This window comes from Saccopteryx leptura, chromosome 6 (assembly GCF_036850995.1).
Source record: "Saccopteryx leptura isolate mSacLep1 chromosome 6, mSacLep1_pri_phased_curated, whole genome shotgun sequence".
Taxonomy (NCBI): Eukaryota; Metazoa; Chordata; class Mammalia; order Chiroptera; family Emballonuridae; genus Saccopteryx; species Saccopteryx leptura.
This window is the reverse complement of record NC_089508.1, coordinates 89849383-89868448: the sequence shown is the minus strand read 5'-3', so window position 1 is coordinate 89868448 and position 19066 is coordinate 89849383.

The window sequence follows — 19066 nt, the reverse complement described above, 5'->3', positions numbered from 1 at the left end:
TTATTTAGAGTCTTAGCATCTACATAAAAAATAAAATTGGTCTTTGTTTTTTTGTATTATCTTTATTGTGTTTTAGTCTTAAGAATAACTTACTTTTATAAAATGTATTTAAGTTCTTTTATTTTTTGTTCCTACAGTGTAAAATAATGTAAATAAGATAGAAATATCTGTTCTTTAAAACTATATATATATACACATACTTGTCCTGGCTGAATAGTTTGGTTGGCATCACCCCAATATGCCAAGGTTGTAGGTTCAATCCTTGGTCCAGGCACATACAGGAAGAGATTGGTGTTTCTGTCTGTCTGTCTCTCTCTCACTTTCTCTCTCTCTAAAACTAATAAATAAATTGCCTGACCTGTGGTGGCGCAGTGGATAAAACATCGACCTGGAAGGCTACAGTTGCTGGTTCAAAACCCTGGGCTTGCCTGGTCAAGGCAACGTATGGGAGTTGATGCTTCCTGCTCCTCCCCCTTTTCTCTCTCTCTTCTTTCTGTCTCCTCTCTAAAATGAATAAATAAAATCTTTTAAAAAATAATATAAAATCATCCATTAAAAAATAAATAAAATAAAATCAATCAATAAATTAAAAACAAAATTTATTTATTTATTTTATTTTTTTCATTTTTCTGAAGCTGGAAACAGGGAGAGACAGTCAGACAGACTCCCGCATGCGCCCGACCGGGATCCACCCGGCACGCCCACCATGGGGCGACGCTCTGCCCACCAGGGGGCGATGCTCTGCCCATCCTGGGCGTCGCCATGTTGCGACCAGAGCCACTCCAGTGCCTGGGGGAGAAGCCACAGACCCATCCCCAGCGACCGGGCCATGTTTGCTCCAATGGAGCCTTGGCTGCGGGAGGGGAAGAGAGAGACAGAGAGGAAAGCGCGGCGGAGGGGTGGAGAAGCAAATGGGCGCTTCTCCTGTGTGCCCTGGCCGGGAATCGAACCCGGGTCCTCCGCACGCTAGGCCGACGTAAAAACAAAATTTAAATGCCCTATACTCAGCTATAAAACTAAGACTGGTGCCTTTTTAAAAGGTAAATCTTTAATTACTTTTCCAATTTATTAAATTTTTTTTAAAAATTAGTTGAATTTATTGGGATGACATTGGTTTAGAAAACCAAGCAGGTTTCAAGTGTACAACTTATATGATTCTTGGTTTTATTTTAATTTTTCCTGCTTATTAAATCTATTTAATCATTTGTATTTTGATCAAAATTTCCTCCCTCTAGATTTTCATGAGCTGCACATAATATTCCCTTACAATTTTTGTATTTGTTCCCAAGTTAGCACTGACTACTCTAGGTTTCTCCTGATAGTTCATTCTATTTTTTAGGGCAATGTAAAAAAAAAAAATCCTCCTCCATAAAATGAGAGAAATAGACTAAGTGGTCTGTAAGGGTCTTTTGGACTTCAACATTTTATGAGATGAACATTTGAAGAAAAGCAATGCTGAGGAATAATTCAACACATATACTGAAGTGTTAGATTGCCTAGATTTCCTGTCACAGCTCTGTCACTCACTGGCTATTGTAACCTTCTTTTACTTCTCTGTGTTAAAGATTTCTTCATCTATGAAATAGGGATAGCAATAAAACCTATCTCAAGTATGAAGTAAATGACATAATGCTTGTCACACTTGTGAAAATTTAATCACAGCATCTAAAACAATGACTGCCACATAATAACTCTGTTATTAGCTACTTTTATATCTTTTGTTTGTGTCTGTGGTTATATTGCCTTTTATAGTCTTCATATTTTTGTTTGTTTTCTTTAGTAATATTTGACAGAAGATTTTTATCACCTTTTAAAACATTCTATTTTGGCCTGACCAGGCGGTGGTGCAGTGGATAGAGTGTCAGATGAGGATGCAGAGGACCCAGGTTCGAAACCCTGAGGTCACTGGTTTGAGCGCAGGCTCACCAGCTTGAGTGCAGGGTCACTGGCTTGAGCATGGGATCATAAACATGACCTCGTGGTCACTGGCTTGAGCCCAAAGGTCACTGGCTTGAAACCCAAGGCCGGTGGCTTGAGCAAGGGATCACTTGTTCTGCTGCAGCCCTCGGTCAAGGCACATATGAGAAAGCAATCAATGAACAAGAAATCAACAAACAACTAAAATGCTGCAACGAAGAATTGATGATTCATTTCTCTCCCTTTCTATCTGTCTTTCTCTATCTGTCCCTCTCTCTGACTCTCTCTGTCTCTGTCAAAAAAATAAATAAATAAAACATTCTGGTTTGGCCCTGGCTGGGTAGCTCAGTGATTAAAGCACTGTCCTGGCCTACTGAGGTCATGGGTTTACCCCTGGTCAGGGAACGTTCAAGAAGCAATCAATGAATACACAACTAAGTGGAACAAGTTGATGCTTATCTTCCCCTCCTCTCCTTCTCCCTTCCGCTCTCTCTCAAATCAATGGGAAAACTTTTTTTTTTCTTAATATATATGTATATTTATTAAATCAACGAGCTTTTTTTTTTTTTAATTTTTATTTTATTTATTCATTTTAGAGAGGAGAGAACGGGGGAGAGAGAGAGAGAGACAGAGAGAGAGAGAGGAGAGAGAGATAGGGGGGAGGAGCTGGAAGCATCAACTCCCATATGTGCCTTGACCAGGCAAGCCCAGGGTTTCAAACCGGCGACCTCAGCATTTCCAGGTCAACGCTTTATCCACTGCGCCACCACAGGTCAGGCTCAATGGGAAAACTTTTAAAAAATAAAAACATTCTGTTTTGTATTTTTTCTTATTTCTATAATGTACCAATTTCCCATTGCATTAATTTCAAGTCTTTCTTTATTAATGCTTTCTTTCTGTGTTATTTTTATGTATTTTGATTTCTTTTGTCAAGTTGTTATTAAATACTGAATATCTATGAAAGAACATCTTAACATATTTGTGTCTTCTATCTATCATACAATGATTAAAATAAATGCAATCACTAATAATCCAGCTGAAGTAACAATATTACTAATCCACTAGGAGCGTTCTTGTTCTATCTTCTAGGAGTGCTTATTCATAATTCATGTCATTTTGTTCTTAATTTGTAGGGTGTGTTTTTTTGAATGCTAAAAACTGATCTGTTGTTGGTTAAATGAGTGGTAAATAATTTCACATAGTTATATATTTTAAAGATGCAATTTATTTTATTTTTGATGTGTTGGTTAAGAAGAGGTCTTAAATTTAATATCAGTGGATTTATCAATCCTTTCCTTTTGGTTTGAATTTTTTTCATTTGTGTCTTAAGAATGCTTCCCAACTGAGATATAATGATATTTCTCTATGTTTTCTTTTGTAGTGAGAGAGAAAGAGAAAGAGAAGGACAGACAGGGACAGACAGGAAGGGAGAGAGATGAGAAGCATCAACTTATAGTTGTGGCACCTTAGTCATTCATTTTATTATTATTTATTTATTTATTATTCAGTGAAAGAAGGGGAGGCAGAGAAACATACTTCCACATGGGCCCTGACTGGGATACACCCAGCAAGCCCACTAGGGGGCGATGCTTTGCCCATCTGGGGTGTTGTTCCATTGATCAGCAACCATGTTCTTAGCACCTGAGGCCGAGACCATGGAGCCATCTTCAGTGCCTGGGGCTTACTTATTCCAATTGAGCCATGGCTGCAAGAGGGGAAGAGAGAGAGAAGCAAAAGGGGAAGGGGTGGAGAAGCAGATGGGTACTTCTCCTGTGTGCCCTGAGTGGGAATCGAACCTGGGATATCCACATGTCAGACTGACACTCTACCACTGAGCCAACTAGCCCAGAACCTTAGTTGTTCATGGATTGGTTTATCATATCATACATTCCTTGACTGGGGGGCTCCTGCTGAGCCAGTGACCCCTTGTTCAAGCCAGTGACCTTGGGCTGAAGCCAGAGACCTTTGGGTTCAAGCCAGTGACCATGGGGTCATGTCTATGCTCTCACAGTCAAGCCAGCTGTACTCAAGCCAATGACCCTGGGCTTCAAGCCAGTGACCTTGGTATCATGTCTATGATCCTGTTTTAAACTGGAGACCTTGGGGTTTTGAATCAGAGACCTCAGTGTTTCAGGTTGACACTTTATCTACTAGCCACCACAAGTTAGGCCTCATGACTATTTTATAACAAGCAATTTGTATTTCTGCTTTATGGTTTTGATTTGCACTTCTCTTACAGCTATATCTGTATTTTCCATAAAACTATTCATCTTATATCTTTTGGTCAGGTGTGTTTTTATGAACCAAACCACATTTGCAGCTCATCTGTCTTGCAACCCAGTATCCAGCTGTAGTCAGGGTCACAGGTTTGGACAAGTTTTCTAATTCTTTTCCTGAATTCTTTTTAAATTCTTTGCACTGTTAAAATCTATTGATCTATTTAAAAAAATTTTTTTTTACAGAGACAGAGAAAGAGTCAGAGAGAGGGATAGATAAGGAAAGACAGACAGAAATGGAGAGAGATGAGAAGCATCAATTATCAGTTTCTCGTTGCGACACCTTAGTTGTTCATTGATTGCTTTCTCATATATGCCTTGACCGTGGGCCTTCAGCAGACCGAGCGACCCCTTGCTCAAGCCAGCAACCTTGGGTCCAAGCTGGTGAGCTTTTTTTGCTCAAGCCAGATGAGCTCACGCTCAAGCTGGTGACCTCGGGGTCTCGAACCTGGGTCTTCCGCATCCCAGTCCGACGCTCTATCCACTGCGCCACTGCCTGGTCAGGCAGAGGCTATTACTCTATTTCAAAAGCAACATCTAGCCTGACCAGGCAGTGGTGCAGTGAATAGAGCATCGGACTGGGACATGGAGGACTCAGGTTCGAAACCCCGAGGTTGCCAGCTTGAGCACGAGCTCATCTGATATGAGCAAGGCTCACCAGTTTGAGCCCAAGGTCGCTGGCTCAAGCAAGGGGTCACTTGGTCTGCTGTAGCCCTCCGGTCAAGGCACATATGAAAAAGCAATCAATGAACAACTAAGGTGTGGCAACGAAGAATTGATGCTTCTCATCTCTCTCCTTTCCTGTCTGTCTGTCCCTATCTGTCCCTCTCTCTGACTCTGTCTCTGTCACAAAAAGAAGCAACATCTAGTCTGTACCTCTTTTTTTTTACTGAAGTGAGAAGTAGGGAGGCAGAGAGATAGACTCCTGCATGCACCTGACCAGGATCCACCCAGCAAACCCACTAGGGGGCGATGCTTTGCCCATCTGGGGCGTTGCTCTATTGCAATACCTGAGGTGGAGGCCATGGTGCCATCCTCAGCACCCGGGCCAACTTTGCTCCCATGGAACCTTAGCTGTGGGAGGGAAAGAGAGAGATAGGAAGAAAGGAGAGGGGAAGGGTGAAGAAGCAGATGGGTGCTTCTCCTGTGTGCCCTGGTCAGGAATCAAATCTGGGACTTCCACATGCTGGGCCGACACTCTACCAATGAGCCAACCGGCCAGGGCTCGTACTTCTTAATATGATTTTATTGCATCCTTATTCCCTTTGCTTGCCTTTCCCTTTTTTGAAAGGTATTTCTCTCCTACAATATTTCTTTAATTCTTTTAGTTAGCCATGCAAGAGATTTTTTTCCAAGTACATGCTTACTTATCTCTCTAAAATTATTTCTCCTTCACTTTAATAGTTTCCAGATTCTTTTGTATTATTTACCTTTAAAATTTTATCTTTCAATTTTTCCCCAACTAAAGTTTCCATTTAAGAAGTAAGAACACTTTGTACAGCAGAAAGAAACCACCAACAAAATAAAAAGACAACCCATTGAATGGGAGAAGATATTCACTAATACAGCTGATAAGGGGTTAACATCCAAAATTTGTAAAGAACTTATAAAACTCAACACAAGGAAGACAAACAGTCCAATTAAAAAATGGGCAAAGAAACTGAGTAGACACTTCTCCAAAGATGACATACAGATGGCCAATAGGCATATGGAAAATGCTCAACATTGCTAATCATCAAAGAAATGCAAATTAAAACCACAATGAGACCCTAACCTATGATGGCACAGTGAATAAAGCATTGACCTGGAACACTGAGGTTGCCCATTCAAAACCCTGGGCTTGCCTGGTCAAGGCAAATATGAGAAGCAACTATGGGTTGATGCTTCCTGCTCCTTCAACCTCCCTGCCTCTCTCTCTTTCTCTCTTCTTTCTAAAATCAATAAATAAAATACTTAAAAAAAAATTAGTCCATGGCTGGTGGCTCAGTGGATAGAGTTGACCTGGCATATGGACATCTTGATTTCGATTCCCAATCAGGGCACACAGAGAAGAACTATCTACTTCTTTCCCCCTTCTCTCCCTCTTCCCCTCTCACAGCCAGTAGCTTGACTGGTTTGAGTGTGTACCCAGACACTGCGGATTGCTCCATTGGAGAGCAACAGCTTAAGGTGCTAAAAATAGCTCTGGACTCAAGCATTGGGCCCAGATCCCAGTCAGGGCATGTGCAGGCATCTGCCTCACTATCTTCCTTTCTGACATCATCATCATAAATTTAGAATAAAAAGAAAAAAGAAAAAAACACTATGAGATATCACCTCACACTATCTAATGTTTATCATCAACAAACAAGTACTGGCAAGGAGGATGTGAAGGAAAGGGAACCCTCGTGCACTGCTACTGGGAATGCAGATTGGTGCAGTCACTGTGGAAAGTAGTATGGAGTTTCCTCAAAAAATTTAAAATGCACATGCCTTTTTATTCAGAGAACCCACTTCTGGGAAGATTCCCTTTAAAAATTTTTGTTTCTTAAGTGAGAAGCAGAGAGGCAGAAAGACAGACTTCTGCATGCGCCCCAACCAGGATCCACCCGGCAAGCCCCCTACCAAAGGAATGCTCTGCCCATCTGGGGTCATTGCTCTGTTGCTCAGCAACCAAGCTATTTTAGCATCTGAGGCAAGGCCATGGAGCCATCCTCAGCACCTGAGGCCAACTTGCTCCAACTGAGCCATGGCTGAGGGGACAATAGAGAAAGAGAGAGAGAGAGAGAAGAAAGATGGGGAGGAGTGAAGAAGCAGATGGTCGCTTCTCCTGTGTACTCTGATTGGGAATTGATCCCAGGATTTCCACACACCAAAACAATGCTTTACCACTGAGCCAGCTGGCCAGGGCAGACTATATCTTAATAATCCTGAACTAATTTGAAAGAATATGTGCACCTCCATGTTCATTGCAGTGTTATTTTTAACAGCCAAGATCTGGAAATGGCCTAAGTGTCCATCAGTGACTGAATGTATAAAAAAAAAACTGCGGACCTGACCAGGCAGTGGCGCAGTGGATAGAGCGTCGGACTGGGATGTGGAAGGACCCAGGTTCGAGAACCCAAGGTCGCCAGCTCGAGCGCGGGCTCATCTGGTTTGAGCAAAGCTCATCAGCGTGGACCCAAGGTTGCTGGCTCCAGCAAGGGGTTACTCGGTCTGCTGAAGGCCCGCGGTCAAGGCACATATGAGAAAGCAATCAATGAACAACTAGGAAGTCGCAATGCGCAACGAAAAACTAATGATTGATGCTTCTCATCTCTCTCTGTTCCTGTCTGTCTGTCCCTATCTCTGCCTCTGTAAAAAAACAAACAAACAAACAAAAAAAAAAACCCTGCGGTATATTTAAACAATGGAATACTACACCGCTGTAAAAAAGAAGGAATCTTATTTTTTGTGACAGCATGGATAGACCTGGAGATTATTATGCTAAGTGAAATAAGCCAGTGAGAAAAAGACAAATACCATATGATCGCACTTATATGTGGTATATAATGAACACAATAAACTGAGGAACAAAATAGAGACAAAGGCATGGACACATGGTACAGATGGACAGCTGTCAAAGGGAAAGGGAGTAAGGGGACTAGATGAAGTGAAGGGATTAGACAAAAAGACATATATATATATATATATATATATATCACACATAGATACAGACAACAGGGTGGCAACAATAAGAGAGGGAAAGGGCAGTGGAGGCAGGGGAGGAGGGCAAAGAGGGGCAATAGGGATGAAAAGAGACTTTGCTTGGGGCAGAGGGTGCATGACGTAGTGTGTAGATGGTGTTATATTGAGTTATACACTTGAAACTTGTATGGTTTGGCAAACTATGTCATCTCAATAAATTAAAAAAAAAGAATAAGAAAAGTTTTTGGCTCAACATAAGGAAAACCTTTAAAAAACATTTAGAGCCTGACCAGGTGGTGGCGCAGTGGATAGAACGTTGGACTGGGATGCCGAGGACCCAGATTCAACACCCTGAGGTCGCCAGCTTGAGCGCGGGCTCATCTGGTTTGAGCAAAAGCCCACCAGCTTGAACCCAAAGTCGCTGGCTCCAGCAAGGGGTTACTCGGTCTGCTGAAGGCCCGCGGTCAAGGCACGTATGAGAAAGCAATCAATGAACAACTAAGGTGTTGCAACGTGCAATGAAAAACTAACGATTGATGCTTCTCATCTCTCTCCGTTCCTGTCTATTCCTGTCTATCCCTCTCTCTGACTCACTCTCTGTAAAAATAAATAAATAAATAAATAAATAAATAAATAAATAAATAAATAAAATAAAAAAAAAACATTTAGAACCCAAAATTCCTTACTGGAGGAATTTAAAAAATATATATATATTTAAAAGTAAATAAAATTTACCTATAATCACCCCACTGAAATATAACCATTAATATGTTGGTATATACACTTCCAGTAAGTTTTTCTCTATACAATAGATATTATTTACAATGAAATTGGGATCATTCAAATATAACAGTGGTAGTCAACCTGGTCCCTACTGCTCACTAGTGGGCGTTCCAGCTTTCATGGTGGGCGGTAGCAGAGCAACCAAAGTATAAATAAAAAGATAGATTTAACTATAGTAAGTTATTTTATAAAGATTCATTCTGCCAAACTTAGTGAAAATCTGACATAAAGTACTTGGTAAGTAATTATTATTATATGCTTTAACTTGCTGTAACTCTGCTTTTATAAATCTTATAAAGTAAATTTACTTCCCTACTTTATAAATCACCATTACTGTGGAACCGGTGGGCGGTTAGAAAATTTTACTACTAACAGAGATACAAGAGTGGGTGTTAATAATAAAAAGGTTGACTACCCCTGAAATATACAGTACTGCTTTTGTTTAATAATATATAACTATATGATAAATACTACTTTATTTCATTAAATATTCTACAGTATGGTTTAAAAAGGACTCAAGTAATCCATAATTATTGTAGAATAAATAGAACACCGTCCTAAATGACCCTTCAATGGGCAACCAGAGTAATTTATATTTATCCTTTTATACTTTTATTTCTAGGCATATACTTTTAGAAAAACAAAACCAGCTTTACCAACTGACTTGTAATGTTTTTAAATATTGTGGTAAAATTCACGTAACATAAAATTTACCATTTTAATTATTTTCAAGTGCACAGTTCAGTGGCATTTAGTATATTCAGTGTTGTACAATTATCACCACTATCTAGTTCCAGAACGTTTTTAGCTTTGCAAAAAGAAATCTCATAGCCAGTAAGCAGTCAATCCCTATTGTTTCCTTCTCCCAGCGCCTAACAACCATTAATATGCTTTGTTTCTATGAATTTGCCTATTTTAGATATTTCAGATAAATGGAATGATATACATTGTGTCCGTAAAGTCATGGTGCACTTTTGACCGGTCACAGGAAAGCAACAAAAGACGACAGAAATGTGAAATCTGCACCAAATAAAAGGAAAACTCTCCCAGTTTCATACCTATTCAGTGCAGTTCAATGTGGGCTCATGCACAGATTTTTTAGGGCTCCTTAGGTAGCTATCCCGTATAGCCTCTACAGACTCGTCACTGACTGATGGCCTACCAGAGCGGGTTTCTCCACCAAACTGCCGGTTTCCTTCAACTGCTTATCCCACTGAGTAATGTTATTCTTATGTGGTGGCGCTTTGTTATAAACACACCGATATTCACGTTGCACTTTGGTCATGGATTCGAATTTAACGAACCACAGAACACACTGAACTTTCCTCTGTACTGTCCACATCTTGACTGGCATGGCCGTGGGCTGCTTCGCTGTATACATGGTGTTATGTCATCATCTGCACATGCGCACATGCTGTCACATCATCCTACAGAAACTGAGAGGATTTTCCTTTTATTTGGTGCAGACTTCACATTTCTATCCTCTTTTGTTGCTTTCCTGTGACTGGTCAAAAGTGCACCATGACTTTACGGACACACTGTAATATGTGGCCTTTTGTGTCCGGCGTCTTTCACTTAGCATAATATTTTCTGGGTTCGTCCATGTTGTAGTACGGTGGAATAAGAAATAATCCATCATATGAATATACACTACAGTTTGTTTATCCACTTATCAGTTGATGGACATTTGACTTGTTTCTACCTTTTGGCAACTGAGAATAGTGCTTTTATGAACATTCTTGGAGTGCATTTTTTTTGTTTTTTGTTTGTTTGAACACCTGGTTGGTATATACCTATGAGTAGAGTTGCTGGCTCATATGGTAATTCTACATTTTTTTTCTTTTTTGATGTGTTCAGACTTTATTTCACAGTGATTGACACAGGCACCAATTGCAGTTAGTAATGTGACATGTGGGGCTCCCTTCAGCTCTTGGGCCTGGTAGCTTATGGGTGGGAGTTAGGACCGCCACCCACCAATATGAGGGTGCAGTGGCGGGGATGGATGGGTCAGGATGAGATGCAATGTTGCAGTTTAAGACATTTCTGGTTTTGTGGCCACCTTTGTTACCCCTGTACCCACAGTGGTGGGATTCAGCCAGTTCATACTGGCTCAGCAGAACCGATAACGAATTTTTGTTGAGTTCAGCGAATCGGTTGTTAAAATGGCACCTGTAATCAGGGTTCTCTCTAAGGTGGGTGCCCGGGCAGCCGCCCAATGTGGAAATCACAAATTTATATTCTTTACTCATTTTAATGTTCATTTGCACAACAACGTATTCTAAGCACCCGTAGTAATGTTTGTTCCGTCCATAGGTGAAGAAAATTGCAAGTGAGGACCTCAATCAAGAAGCAATATGGAACCTGACCAGGTGGTGACGCAATGGCTAGGGCATCAGACTGGGATGCAGAGGACCCAGGTTCGAAACCCCGAGGTCACTGGCTTGAGCGCTGGCTCACCAGCTTGAAAGCGGGGTCGCTGGCTTGAGTGTGAGATCATAGACATGACCCCATGGTCGCTAGCTTGAACCCAAAGGTCATTGGTTCGAAGCCCAAGGTTGCTGGCTTGAGCAAGGGGTCACTCAATCTGCTGTAGGCCCCCAGTCATGGCACATATGAGAAAGCAATCAATGAACAACTAAAGTGCCACAATGAAGAACTGATGCTTTTCATCTCTCTCCCTTCATGTCTGTCTGTTCCTATCTGTCCCTCTTTCTGTCTCTGTCACAGAAAAAAAAAAAAGAAGAAGAAGCAATATGGAAATACCTTAAATAACAGTTTTATTGTGTTTTGTCAGGTATTATTTAATATTTTTTCATTAATATTTTAACTCATAACAATCTATCTAGTTTTGTGTACCTCTTTCATTGTTCTTATTTAAGTATTAAATGCATGAAGTGAGAAACTACCTTTCGGTATATCTTTTTTTTAAGATTTTATTTATTTCTTTTAGAGAGAGAGAGAGAGAGAAGTGGGGGAGGAGCAGGAAGCATCAACTCATAATAGTTGCTCCCCATATGTTCCTTGACCAACCAAGCCTGGGGTTTCAAACCAACAATCGCAGCGTTCCAGGTTGAAGCTTTCTCCATTACACTATCACAGGTCAGACAGTATATCATTTTTTCATACTTAAAACAGTCACTAGGGCGGGCAGAGAACCAGTTGTTAAATTATTTGAATCCTACCACGTCTCTTGGCCTTGGTCAGAATCCTGGCCGTCCCTGATCATTCTTTTTTTTTTTTAATGTTTTTATATTTCATTGATTTTCGAGAGAGAGAAGCAGAGAGTGAGCAGGTGAAGGGGAGAGAGACAGGAACATAGATCTGTTTCTTTATGTGCCCTGACTAGGGATTGAACCAGCAACTTCTGTGCATCTGGACGATGCTGTGACCAACTGAGCATCTGGCCAGGGCTCTAATCATTCTTGAACAAAGACAACCACCCCGCACAGCAGAACAGAACTGAGAATTTGCTGTGCAGTGTCCTCAGCTGCTCGCAGGCCAAAATGACAGCTCCACTACTCCAGATGTCAAATAAAATCAATGCATGAAGACCTCAGTGATTGGTGGTCAGGTGTGGATACCTGTCCTTGAAAAGAGGATGCTGGCTTCCCAGGCAAGCAGGCAACAATGTCAACCACACCACACCGTGGCCCACTCTATCTCCAGGTTCCTCACTGGGCCTGAGGTGGTAATTCTAGGTTTAACCTATTGAGGAACCACCAAGCTATTTTGAAGCGGCATTTTGCATTCCTACCAGCAGTACATGAGAATCCTAATTTCTCCACATCCTAGAAAACATTTGTTATTTCTCATTGTCATTTTTATAGCCGTATTAGCAGATGTGAAGTGGTAAAGTGGCATCTCATTGTGGTTTTGAATTGCATCTCCCTAATGACTAATGATACTCAACATCGCTTTCATGTGCTTATTGGTCATTCGTAAATTTTCTTTGTAGACATGTCTATTCAAGTGTTTCGCCCATTTTTAAATTGAATCAATGTCGATGTGTGGTTTGTTTTTTGTTTTGTTTTGTTTTTTAGTGAAAGAGACAGAGACAGACAGAGAAAGAGACAGATAGGAACAGACAGACAGAAAGGGAGATGAGAAGCATCAATTATCGTTGCGGCACCTTAGTTGCTCATTGATTGCTTTCTCATATGTGCCTTGACCAGGGGGCTACAGCAGAGCAAGTGACCCTTTGCTCAAGTCAATGACATTGGGCTCAAGCCAGCAACCATGGGGTAATGTCTATGATCCCACACTCAAGCCAGTGGCCCTGCACTCAAGCTGTCAACTTTGGGGCTTTGAATCTGGGTCCTCAGCCTCCTAGGTTGACGCTCTATCCACTGTACTGCTGCCTGGTCAGGCACAGTGTGTGTGTGTTGGGTTTTTTTTTTTAACTTAGAAATATTCCAGCCCTGGCCGGTTGGCTCAGAGGTAGAGTGTTGGCATGGCGTGTGGAAGTCTCATGTTTGATTCCTGGTCAGGGCTCACAGGAGAAGTGACCATCTGCTTCTCCACCTCTCCCTGTCTCTCTCCTTCTCCCTTCTCCTTCCAAAGCCATGGCTCGAATGAGCAAGTTGGCAGCACTGAGGATGGCTCCATGGTCTTGCTTCAGGCGCTAAAATGCTTCAGTTACCAAGCAATGCTTCAGTTACCAAGGGGGCAGTGGCCCTGGATGGTCAGAACATCAGCCCCAGACAGGGGTTGCCAGGTGGATCCTGGTCGGGGCGCATGTGGGAGTCTGTCTCTCCGCCTACCTGCTTCTCACTTGATTAAAAAAAAAAAGAAAGAAAAAGAAATATTCCATGACATCTTTTACTTATTATTATTATTATTATTAATTTTCTGTTTTTGACAGAGACAGAGTCAGAGAGAAAGATAAGAACAGACAGGAAGAGAGATATGAGAAGCATCAATTCTTCGTTGCGGCACCTTAGTTGTTCAATGATTGCTTTCTTTTCTTTTTTTAAATTTTTTAAAAATTATTTTTATTTCGCCTGACCTGTGGTGGCGCGGTGGATAAAGCATTGACTTGGAATGCTGAGGTCACCAGTTCAAAACCCTGGGCTTGCCCGGTCAAGGCACATACAACAAGGAATCAATGAACAACTAAAGTGAAGCAACTATCACTTGATACTTCTTGTTTTCTTCCCTCCTATCTCTGTAAAATCAATAAATAAAATTTAAAAAAATATTTTTATTTATTTATTCATTTTAGAGAAGAGAGACAGAGGGGGGGAGGGAGAGAGAGAGAGAAAGAAGGGGGGAGAAGCAGGAAGCTTCAACTCCCATATGTACCTTGACCAGGCAAGCCCTGGGTTTTGAACCAGTGACCTCAGCATTCCAGGTCGAAGCTTGATCTACTGCGGCACCACAGGTCAGGCTTTTTTTTTTTTAAATTTTTTTAAAATACTTTATTCAGGCCCTGGCTGGTTGGCTCAGTGGTAGAGCGTCGGCCTGGCGTGCGGAGATCCTGGGTTCGATTTCCGGCCAGGGCACACAGGAGAAGCGCCCATCTGCTTCTCCACCCTTCCCCTTCTCCTTCCTCTCTCTCTCTCTCTTCCCCTCCCGCAGCCGAGGCTCCATTGGAGCAAAGATGGCCCGGGCGCTGGAGATGGCTCCTTGGCCTCTGCCCCAGGCGCTAGAGTGGCTCTGGTCGCAACAGAGCGATGCCCCAAAGGGGCGGAGCATCGATCGCCCCTTGGTGGGCAGAGCGTCGCCCCTGGTGGGCGTGCTGGGTGGATCCCAGTGGGGCACATGCGGTAGTCTGTCTGACTGTCTCTCCCCATTTCCGGCTTCAGAAAAATACAAAAAAAAAAAAAAAAACTATTCATTTTAGAGAGGAAAGAAATAGAGAGAGAGAGAGAGAGAGAGAGAGAGAGAGAGAGGGAGGGAGAGAGAAGGAGGGAGGAGCAGGAAGCATCAACTCCCATATGTGCCTTGACCAGATAAGTACGGGTTTTGAACCAGTGACCTCAGTATTCCAGGTTGACACTTTATCTACTGTGCCATCACAGGTCAGGCAATGATTGCTTTCTCATATGCCTTGACCAGGGGGATACAGTAGAGCAAGTGACCCCTTGCTCAAGTCAGTGACTTTGGGCTCAAGCCAGCGACCTTGGGCTTCAATCCAGTGACCTTGCGCTCAAGCCAGCGACCCTGAGCTCAAGCTGGTGAGTCCATGTTCAAGCGGGATGAGCCCATGCTCAAGCATGCGACCTCGGGGTTTTGAACCTGGGTCCTCTGCATCCCAGTCTGATGCTCTATCCACTGTGCCACCGCCTGCCTGGTCAGGTTAATTGCATTTTATTTATTTATTTTTTTAAGAAAAGTTTATTGCCCTGGCCGGTTGGCTCAGCGGTAGAGCATCGGCCTGGCGTGTGGGGAACCCGGGTTCGATTCCTGGCCAGGGTACATAGGAGAAGCGCCCATTTGCTTCTCCACCCCCCCCCCTTCCTCTCTGTCTCTCTCTTCCTCTCCTGCAGCCAGGGCTCCATTGGAGCGGGGATGGCCCAGGCTTGGGGATGGCTCCTTGGCCTCTGCCCCAGGCGCTAGAGTGGCTCTGGTCGCGGCAGAGCGAAGCCCCGGAGGGGCGGAGTGTCGCCCCCTGGTGGGCAGAGCGTCGCCTCTGGTGGGCGTGCTGGGTGGATCCCGGTGGGGCGCATGTGGGAGTCTGTCTGACTGTCTCTCCCTGTTTCCAGGTTCGGAAAAATACAAAAAAAAAAAGAAAGAAAAGTTTATTGCCTGACCTGTGGTGGTGCAGTGGGATAAAGCATCAACCTGGAATACTGAGGTCACTGGTTCAAAACCCTGGGTTTGCCTGGTCAAGGCACGTATGGGAGTTGATGCTTCCTGCTCCTCCCCCGTCTCTCTCTTTCTCTTTCTCTCTCTCTCTCTCTCTCCCTCTCCCCCCTCTGAAAAAAAAAATAGTCTATAAAAAAAAAAAAAAAAGAAAGAAAAGTTTATTCTTGGCCTTGTCTGGTTGGCTCCATGGTAGAGCGTTGGCCCAGTTTATGGATGTCCTGGGTTCAATTCCTGGCCAGCGCACACAGAAGAAGCGCCCATCTGCTTCTCCACCCCTTCCCCTCTCACTTCTCTCTCTCTCTCTCTTCTCCTGCCCTCCTGCAGCCATGACTCAATTGGAGTGAGTTGGCCCTATGCTCTGAGGATGGCTCCATGGTCTTTGCCTCAGGCACTAAAAAATGGCTCCAGTTGCAACTGAGCTAAGGCCCCAGATGGGCGGAGCATCGCTCCCTAGTGAGCAAGCTGTGTGGATCCTGGTCAGGGCACATGCGGGAGTCTGTCTCTGCTTCTCCTCCCCTCACTAAAAAAAAAAAAGTTTATTCTTAGACCTGGCAAGTTAGCTTAATTCATTAGAGCGTCATCCTGAAACACCAGGGTTGCAGGTCCAATCCTAGTCAGGGCACATATGGGAGGCAACCAATGGATGCACAACTAAATGGAACAACAAATGAATGCATGAATGCTTCTCTCTCTCTCTTCTTTCCTTTCTCTCTAAGATCAACCAATAAAATTTAAAAAAATGTTTATCCTTAAATGTACAACAAGCTCCAAGACAACACTTCATTCTAGTTATAGGTGGACATAGATGTTGTAAGAGAGAATCCAGATATTAAGACATCAATGGAATTAAGGATCGCCATTGCCCCAGGCACAAGGAACAGCTCACTTTTTGCCAGATTTCTTAATTCCACCTGTGACCAAAGGGCCTTTAACTGCCACCTTTACTTTTAGCTCCTTGAATTTCTTCTGCTCCTCTTTTTTGCTTCCTCACAGCCAGACATGCACCTGCTGCTGGTTATCCCTCATATGCCAGTATAATATTTCATTCTCTAGGCTTATTATATTTAAAAAATCAATTACCTTACTGTTATTTAGACTGCACTTATAAATTATTGTTTTTTTAAAAGATTTTAAAAATCTATTTATTTCACGAAAGAGTAAAGAGAGCGGGTGGGGAGCAAGAAGTATTAACTCATAGCTGCTTCACTTTAGTTGTTTATCAATTGCTTGTCATATGTACCTTGACCAGGCAAGCCCAGGGCTTTGAACTAGCGGCCTCAGCAATCCAGGTCGGTGCTTTATTCACTGTGCCACTACAGGTCAGGCGAAATTATTTTTGAGAGAGAGAGAGAGAGAGAAGCATCAACTTGTTGCTCCACTCAGTTGTACATGGCTTCTTATATGTGCCTTGACTGGGGATCAAACTAATGACCCTGGGCTCAAGCCAGAGACCCCAGGATTGTGTTGGTGATCCCAGAGCTGAGTTGGTGACCCTGTGCTCAGGCTGGCAACACTGGTCTCAAGCCAGTGACCTTGAGTTTCAAACTGGTGACCTTGGCATTCTTAGTCAATGTTCTATCCACTGTACCACCACTGGTCAGGCTGCACTTTTAAATTTCTAAAATTTATGCTGTAATAAATGTTTTAATAGGTAATTCCCGGCTTTGGGTGGGTAGCTCAGTTGGTTAGTGTTGAACCAGCGTTGTGGGTTTGTTCCCTGGTCAGGATGCATCCAAGAATCAACTAGTGAATACATAAATAAGTGGAACAACAAATTGATGTTTCTTTCTCTTTCTCTCTAAAATCAATCAATTAAAAAAATAGGTAACCCTTTACACATATCTAAGAGTATTCCTGAGAAAAACTCCTAGAAGCAGAATTGCTGGGCCAAGGGTAGGACAGTCTTAACCTGCAGATATAAGATATTAAATGCCTTCCCATTATGGTGTATCAATTTACAGTCCTGTCAGAGGTATAAGAAAGTGCCTACTTTTTTGCATACTCAACAATTGATTTTATGCATTCAGAAATGTTAATAATGTGCTTATCCTTACATGACATTTTATTTTTTTAAATTGCATTTACCTAACTACTATAAATAGAAATCATCCTTCATATATTTATTAGCTTTTAAAATTTATTTATTTTTAGTATATTGTCTTTGTCTATCAATTTTTCTATTCTTTTCAATATGGATACTAACAATATTTTAGTTTTATGTTGCTCTCTGTCATCCTTCCTTAATTTTCCACTTAAATTTTACCTTTATTTATTGTGATATTTTTGGATATAAAGTTTAAAATTTTTAGTGTAAAATCAATCTTTCTTTTTTAGTCTTTGCCAGTGTTATACTTAGAAAAATCTCATCTGCCACAGAGTATATAGAGTATATAAATATTAACTGCCTGGCCAGGCAGTGGCACAGTAGATAGAGCATTGGACTGGGATGCAGAGGACCTAGGTTCGAGCCCTGAGGTCGCCTGCTTGAGTGCGGGTGAGTGTGGGATCACTGGCTTGAACATGGGATCATAGACATGACCTCAAGGTCACAGCTTGGTCCCAGAGGTTGCTGGCTTGAAGCCCAAGGTTGCTGGCTTGAGCAAGGGATCACTTGCTCTGCTGGAGCTCCCCCCTACCCCACCCAGTAGAGGCACATATGAGAAAGCAATCAATGAACAACTAAGGTGCTGCAACAAAGAATTGATGCTTCTCATCTTTCCCCTTTCCTGCCTGTCTGTCCCTCTCTCTGTCTCTATTTCTCTCACTAAAAATATATATATATATATATATATATATATATATATATATATATATATATATATATATATATACCTATATTTCTTCTCATACGTTGATGGTTTTAATTTTTTCTATTTAAGTCTTTAATTGTGTAGAATTTATTTTGGGTTTGGTATATGACAGAACTTAATTTACTTGCAAACTGCTATGCAATTGTTCTAACATCGTTTATTTTTCTTTAAAAATCCAAAAATATATAATAGAATATTACTCAGCCATAAAAAAATGGCATCTTGCCATTTGCGACAATATCGATGGACCTAAAGAGTATTACACTAAGTGAAGTAAGTCAGATGAGAAAAAACAAATGCAATATTATTTCACTTATATGTGGAATCTAAAAAACAAATTGAATAAACTAAAAAATCAGAAACAACCTCGTAGATAAAAAGAACAAATTAATGGTCACCAGATAGAAAGTGGGTTGGCAAAATGGGTGAAAAAGGTGAAGAGATTAAGAAGTACACGTTGGCAGTTACAAAATCATCATAGGGATGTGAAGCACAATACACAGAACATAGTCAATAATATAATAACTATATATGGTGTCATATAGGTAGTAGACTTATTGGGGTTATTACTTGGTAATTTTTATAAATGTGTAATAACTACATTGTACACCTGAAACTAATATAATATTGTATGTCAACTGTAATTAAAAATAAAAAAGTTTAAAAGGAAAAAATCAGTTTATAATGAACCTACTGATAAAAGAAATAGTGCTATTAAAATATATTAAATCAGGCCCTGGCCGGTTGGCTCAGTGCTAGAGCGTCGGCCTGGCGTGCAGGAGTCCTGGGTTCAATTCCCGGCCAGGG